The 7,050-nt window shown below is 41.6% G+C and overlaps 1 long non-coding RNA gene across 1 annotated transcript; it reads right to left on the bottom strand.

The window, feature by feature from the left end:
- Nucleotides 1-843: 843 nt before the first annotated feature.
- Nucleotides 844-4,932, bottom strand: LOC309621985. Its single transcript, XR_014240401.1, has 2 exons — nt 2,410-4,932; nt 844-1,773 (listed from the first exon to the last, which is right to left on the bottom strand). It is a non-coding gene; the product is annotated as an uncharacterized lncRNA (long non-coding RNA).
- Between the last annotated feature and the right edge of the window lie 2,118 nt (nt 4,933-7,050).

Consider the following 7,050-nt stretch of genomic DNA (forward strand, 5'->3'; position numbering starts at 1 on the left):
GGTGAAATCCCTCACCCAAGTTGCACCCGTCTCTCCTCCCCACTACGTGGTTCATGAAAGCAGGACTCTTCCTGTCTTGATCACTGCTGAACCCCAAAAAGGGACAGGCATCTAGCAGCTGCTCCAAAAATTTTGGTTGACTGTAGGAACAATGCTATTTCTTTCTTTCTCACTCTTATTCAGGATTGTGCCAAGAACTCCCCAGGTTGCAATGTAATTCGATAAATGTAAATATTAATTGAGTTTTGTTGTGATGAGGACTTAGGCTTTGAAGGTAACAGACTTGGTTCAGATCTCGGTTCTGCCACTCAATAGCTGTTTGGCTTTGGGAAAATTACTAAACCTCTCTGAGATTATTTCCTCCTTTGTAAAGTGGGGATAAATCTATTTGAGCCAGCAGAGCACCTGCATGAGAGATGTGCGCTAAATATTGGTCTTTCTCACTCTCCTACGCCATCTCTCTGTTCTTCCCAGAGAAGTTGTACAGAAGGATATAGTACTTTTTAAAAATAGTTAACTAGTTAATTAATTAATTTGTTTTTGGCTGCGTTGGGTCTTCGTTGCTATGGGCAGGCTTTCTCTAGTTGCGGCAAGCGGGGGCTACTCTTTGTTGCGGTGCGCGGGCTTCTCATTGCGGTGGCTTCTCTTGCTGCGCTTGTTGTGGAGCACCGGCTCTAGGCGCGCGGGCTTCAGTAGTTGTGGCCTGCAGGCTCAGTAGTTGTGCCTCATGGGCTTAGCTGCTCCGCGGCATGTGGGATCTTCCCTGACCAGGGCTCGAACCCATGTCCCCTGCCTTGGCAGGCAGATACTTAACCACTGCGCCACCAGGGAAGTCCGATATAGTACTTTTTAAAGAGGGGTTTTAATTTATTTCAGATTGTGTACATTTTTCTTGTAGAAAAGATTATTCCAGTATAGAAACATAAACACGCAAAACCACTCCAAATGCAGTATTCTATGGGTTAGATATTATCAGTCACATTTTATAAGTAATTGGGCAAATGCCAAAGCACTAGGTCCTGGGGAGTAAGAAGACTCAAATCTGGGGTGCCCCCCACCCCAATTGCAAGAGCAGGGTGTGTTTTTCAAATCCATGTTTCATCTGGTCTTTGTTTCTCATCCATCCTCTGTGTCTGCCTTTCTCAAGAAGGCTCAGATCCTCGGCTTCCACACCCTCCCGGCTGGCTGTGCCCCAGCTCCCGGCCTGGAACCTCTGCGTGCCTGGGTGTGCCTGCTCCCCCTGTGCATCACCAGCTTGGCCAGGGAGCTGCTGTATCGTGCACTGCTTGCTGTACCCAGAGTACCTGGACCCTTCTGGTACATGAAGTGCACCCTCCTCACCACGTGTGCAGCCCATCCCCTTACCTTATAGCCTGCCTCTAAGCCAGGCTTGGGGGTGACTACAGTGTGCATTCAGCTGTGTGAGGTGCTGGGATCAAAGTGAAGTTCCCAACTTTTGAAGTTGCAGGCTTGAGGGGCACACAGTGATTTAAAGTCGGGTCACCTGACTTAAAGGGGGGACTGACTGATTTAAAGCCAAGGCAGCTGACTTAAAGCCTGCGTCCCTCAGCTGCAGGACGAGACCAACTTTGGCGGTGCACGGGTTCGCTCCAAGCCAGCACTGCTGTTCAGGAAGAGCTTCCAGTAGCGTCTTAGTGCAGGGGGACTTGGTCCGTTGTCTTGCCCCTGCCCTCAGAGGGGGGCCACCTGCTCTTCTGGAGAATCAGGGAGGGGGAAGTGCAGAGTCCCGGCTGGAGTTGCGGCACCCCTTGTCTGATGGCAGGGAAAGGGGGGCGGGGCTGTGTGGTGTCCTGGGGCTGGACTCACCAGGTCGACTCAGCCTCTCAGCCTCCTAACCTCCCCCCACACACCCCACAAGAGTTTCCAATAATATGTAATTGCGCCTTAGGTTCTCGGTCTTCAAACTCATACCCAGGCTCCCAGGTCCCTTGATTCAGCCAATTCCTCTGTGCTCTTTCTTCTATTAGATACAGTCCCAGAGGGAGGGGCTGGGGGATGGGACTGGAGGGATGCCGGCAACACTGGCCTCAGCTGACTAAAGAGATCCGGGGTCTGCGCTATCACACATGTGCTGCGCTATCACACATGTGATGACTAATAAGAACCTGCAGTATAAACAAACAAACAAACAAAACAACTAATACTAAACTTTCATTGGGTTATTTGTATGGAAATATGTTAATATAAATGTTTCAGCCATTACCTCTGCATTTCTTACTATTCAAAGCCAAGTCACGTGAGTTACAGGGAAGCAGCTGATTGATTTAAAGTTGGGTCATGTGATTTAAAAACCAGTGGCAGTTGATTGATTTAAATCCCGGTCATATGACATGAGGAGGGGGTGCTAAAAGCTGCTTTTTCATCTCTGGCTCAGAATATCATATTTACCTTGGTTTTTCTTATGATTTAGAAAACTTGAGCTGTCTCTCCTTGGAATCATCAGGAGAAAAATACAGTATTTCAGGTTCATTCTTGAAACCGGCTTCTCACGGTTAAGGTGTATTGGCTAAAAGATCTTCCTTCTTCAAGAGATTCCAAACCTCTGTAAGACACTTCACTGTAATTGGAGAAAAAAGAAGAATGAATTCAGGCCAGCAGCTGCAGGAGGCCAAGGCAGCCCCCAGGACTAGGGAAGGAGGAGGAGGAAGGGCTGAGAGTTGCCATTAGAGCAGACAACCTCCAGAGGGCGCTGAAGCACCGGCAGAGCCCACCTGCCACTCCCAGTTTGGCACTCCAGGGTCAGATTTGGGTTTGGAGATGGGGTTGCTGTAACCCCAAGGAGGTGAGCAGAGAGGAGGAGTTGATTACCGGTCTCCTCTGACTCTCTGACCTAAATTGCCTGGCTTCACAGGGGGGACAGAGTTTTGCTTTCAGCAACTGATGGGGCACTTCCAGGCTGGTCGGGTTGCCCAGTGGCCCGACAGGCTGACTGCGGTGTGACCGCCCTCTGTTTCTCCAGAATCTGTACATCAGGAGGTGCATGGGTGCGGGAGCCCATTCACCGCCCCTCCCCCCAAGGGGGATGGCACCTTCCCTGGCTGTACCCTATGATCACCACGTACTTGAAATGAATGCAAGTTTTTTGACTTCAAGGAAAAGCTCACATAACCGCTTCTTCCTCATAATGTGTGGGATTTACTCTAATGGAAGGACATTATAAAGAACAGGTAGAAAACTCACCTGTTGGTCTCCATGTAGGAGTTTATTTTGCATGAATCCCTCCTACATGAGTAGATAGCAGAGGTTTATTTTTGTTCCCGTGTGTGTAGTTGTGGCAGAGGATGTAGGTATGGTGATTTGAAGCCCTCAAAGAAATATTCTCAGAACTCTCAAGACTTCTCTTGATTGGAACAGAAAGAGACCTGGTAAAGGAGGAAAAGAAAAGGAGGAGGGAGAACGAATGACTGTTTCTCAGTAAATTCACCTTCCTGGTTGATTGTTCTGTCTTCTCATTTCTTTTAACTTCTATGTATGTCTAATGGAATAATGTAGAAAGGCTGATTTTTATGCTTTAAAAGATTTTACATCACAAAGAAACTAGAAGTGGCTAACAGAACTTATTCAAATCAATTTTACATAGAGACTTTGATATTAAATTTGTATACTACAATGGGTTTATCCCAATTTTCTCTTTCTTTTTGAGTGAATATTTGTAACATATTTTTGTAGATAATAATTTATCCTAGATATACAAAATTGTGAGAATGGGTACCATTTTTTACCACTTAAATGATTTCTTTTAAATGAATAGATTGTACACTTTAAATGCCAATGTTGTGTCTTACGTGTTGTTTTTTAATTCCTTGATTTCCAAAACTTGTGTTTATTTAATTGATTTCTATCTAATAATCTGTGTCTCCCCTTTATTGTTTCTTACTTTATATTTTATTGATCTATAGTTAATTTACATTATTATATTAGTTTCAGAGGTACAACATAGTGATTCATAAATGGTTAGGTTCTTCTCCATTTATAGTTATTATAAAAGAGTGGCTATATTCCCCATGCTATACAGTACATCACTGTAGATTATTGATTTTATACATAGTGGATTGTACCTCAAAATCTCCTACCACTATTTTGCTCCTCCACCCTATCTCTCCCTGCTGGTAACCACTAGTCTGTTCTTTAATCTGTGAGTCTGTTTTGTTGTTGTTGTTGTTGTTGTTGTATTCAATTTTTTAGATGCCACGTGTAAGTGATAACATACCATGCTTGTTTTCTCATAACATACCACGCTTTTTTTCTCATAACACACCATGCTTGTTTTCTCTGCGGCTTATTTTACTAAGCATAATACCCTCCAAGTCCATCCATGTTCTTGCAAATGGCAAAATTTCATTTTTTGCTGAAGTCATCATAAAAAATCTTTTTTATCCACTAAGCTATTAATGAACACTTAGTTTGACTCTATATCTTGGCTATGGCAAATAACACTGTTATGAACATTGGTGTGCAGTTATTTTTTTTTTAAATAGTGTTTTTGTTTTCTTCTGATATACCCAACAGTGAAATTGCTGGCTATTATGGTAGTTCTATTTTTAGTTTTTTGTGGAACCTCCATTCTGCTTTCCACAGTAGCTGCACTACTTCACATTCACATCAAGAGTGTACAAGAGTTTCCCTTTCTCCACATCCTCACTAACCTTTGTTATTTGTGATCTTTTTGATGACAGCCATTCTGACAAGACTGAAGTGATATATCTCATAGTTTTTTTGTTTTTTTGTTTTTAAATGATTTTGCTTTTTTTTTTTTTTTGTAAAGCTATTTTAATTAATTAATTAATTTATTTATTTATGGCTGTGTTGGGTCTTCGTTTCTGTGTGAGGGCTTTCTCTAGTTGTGGCAAGTGGGGGCCACTCTTCATCGCGGTGCACGGGCCTCTCACTCTTGCGGCCTCTCTTGTTGCGGAGCACAGGCTCCAGACGCGCAGGCTCAGTAGTTGTGGTACATGGGCCTAGTTGCTCCGCGGCATGTGGGATCCTCCCAGACCAGGGCTCGAACCCGTGTCCCCTGCATTGGCAGGCAGACTCTCAACCACTGCGTCACCAGGGAAGCCCTATCTCATAGTTTTGATTTGCATTTTACTGCCGATTAGCTGTGTTTAGCATCTTTGTGAGTTCTGGCTGTCTATATGTAGTTTTTCCTTGGAAAAATGTCTATTTAGGTCTTCTCATTTTTTTAAAAAAGATTTTGGGTGTTTTTTTGATATTGAGTTGTATGTGCTGTTTCTGTAGTTTAGATATGAACCCTTGCTTGGTCATCTTTTTGGTGTTAACCTCTTATCATGTGCAAATATTGTCTCTCCTTCAGCAGGTTGTCTTTTCATTTTGTCTTTGGTTTCCTTTGCTGTGCAAAATCTTTTAAGTTTAGTGAAGTCCCATTTGTTTATTTTTGCTTTTGTTTCATTTGCCTTAGTAGACTGAACCTAAAACTGTTGCTATCATTTATGTTGAAGAATGTTCTATATTTTCCTCTAGGGGTTTTATGGTTTCTGGTCCTACATTTAGGTCTTTATTCAGTTTTGCAATTATTTTATATATGGTGTGCTAAAATAATCTAATTTTATTCTTTTCCATGTAGCTGACCATTTTTCCCAGTACCAGTTATTGAAGAGACAGTTTTTTCTCCATATTGCCTGCTTTGTCATAAATCAATTAAATATAAGTGTGTGGGCTTATTTCTGGGATCTCTATTCTATTCCAGTGATCTTTGTGTCTGTTTTTGCTCTGGTACCTTTCTCTTTGATTACTGTCACTTTGCAGTATAGTCTGAAGTCAAGGTGCATGATGCCTCCAGCTGTGTTCTTTCTCAAGATTGTTTGGCTATTTGGGGTCTTTGTGTTTCTATATAAATTTTAAAATTACTTTTTCAAGTTCTGTGAAAATGCTTTGGTATTCTGATAGGGATTGCATTAAATCTGTAGATTGTCTTTGGTAGTATGGTTATTTTAACAGTATTAATTCTTCCAGTCCATGCACATGCTATATTTTTCCATCTTTTTGTGTTGTCCTCAACTTCTTTCACCAATGGCTGATAGATTTCTGAGCACACATCTTTTACCTGCTTAGGTGTGTTTATTCCTAGGTGTCTTATTCTTTTTGGTGTGATTGCGTATGGTATAGTTTTCTTAATTTTTCTTTCTGACAGCTTTGAGGTTTGTTTTTTCTTCTTTTTCTAATTCCTTCAGGTGTAATGTTAGGTTGTTTATTTGATATTTTTCTTGATTCCTAAGAATAAGCTTGTATCACTATAACTTCCCCCTGTGAACTGCGTTGGCTGTGTCCCATAGATTTTGGATCATTGTGTGTTCATTTTCATTTGTCTTGGGTATTTTTAGAATCCCTCTTTAATTTCTTCAGTGTTCCTTTCTTCCCCTTTTATTCCCTTCATCTGTGATGTGAGGACTATCTTTAATATTATGTTTGGATTTCTTTCAGTTTTGTGTATGTGTGTGTGTGTGTGTGTGTGTGTGTGTGTGTGATTATTTAAGTTGCTGAGCTCTTAATTTCACATGGACACTAACAACCCTGCATTGTTACTCTGCTCCCCCACAGTTACTGAATTTGACCTTATATTTTACATCTACTTGTTTTGTGTGTCCCTTAACTTCCTATTGTGAATATAGATGATTTTATTACTGTTTTCTTTCATCCTTCCTATTAGCTGTGTCCATGGTTGATTTACTACCTTTGTTGAATATTTGCCTTAACCAATGAGGTTTTTCCTTTAGTAAGTTTCCTTTCCTAATTTTTGTGTTTCAATCGTGACCTTTTCTTTTTCACTTAGAAAAGCCCCTTTAAGATTTCTCATAAAGCTGGTTTGGCGATGCTGAGCTCTTTTAGTTTTGCTTCTCTGTAAAACTTTAGATCTCACCATCAAATCTGAAGGAGAGCCTTGCTGGGTAGAGTATTTTTGGTTATAGGCTTTTCCCTTTCATGACTTTAAATATACCATGCCACTCCCTTCTGGCATGCAGAGGTTATCCTGAAAAGTCAGCAGATAACTTTATGCAATTTCCCATGTTT

Source organism: Balaenoptera borealis (assembly GCF_965194805.1).
Source record: "Balaenoptera borealis genome assembly, contig: HAP1_SCAFFOLD_1331, whole genome shotgun sequence".
Taxonomy (NCBI): domain Eukaryota; kingdom Metazoa; phylum Chordata; class Mammalia; order Artiodactyla; family Balaenopteridae; genus Balaenoptera; species Balaenoptera borealis.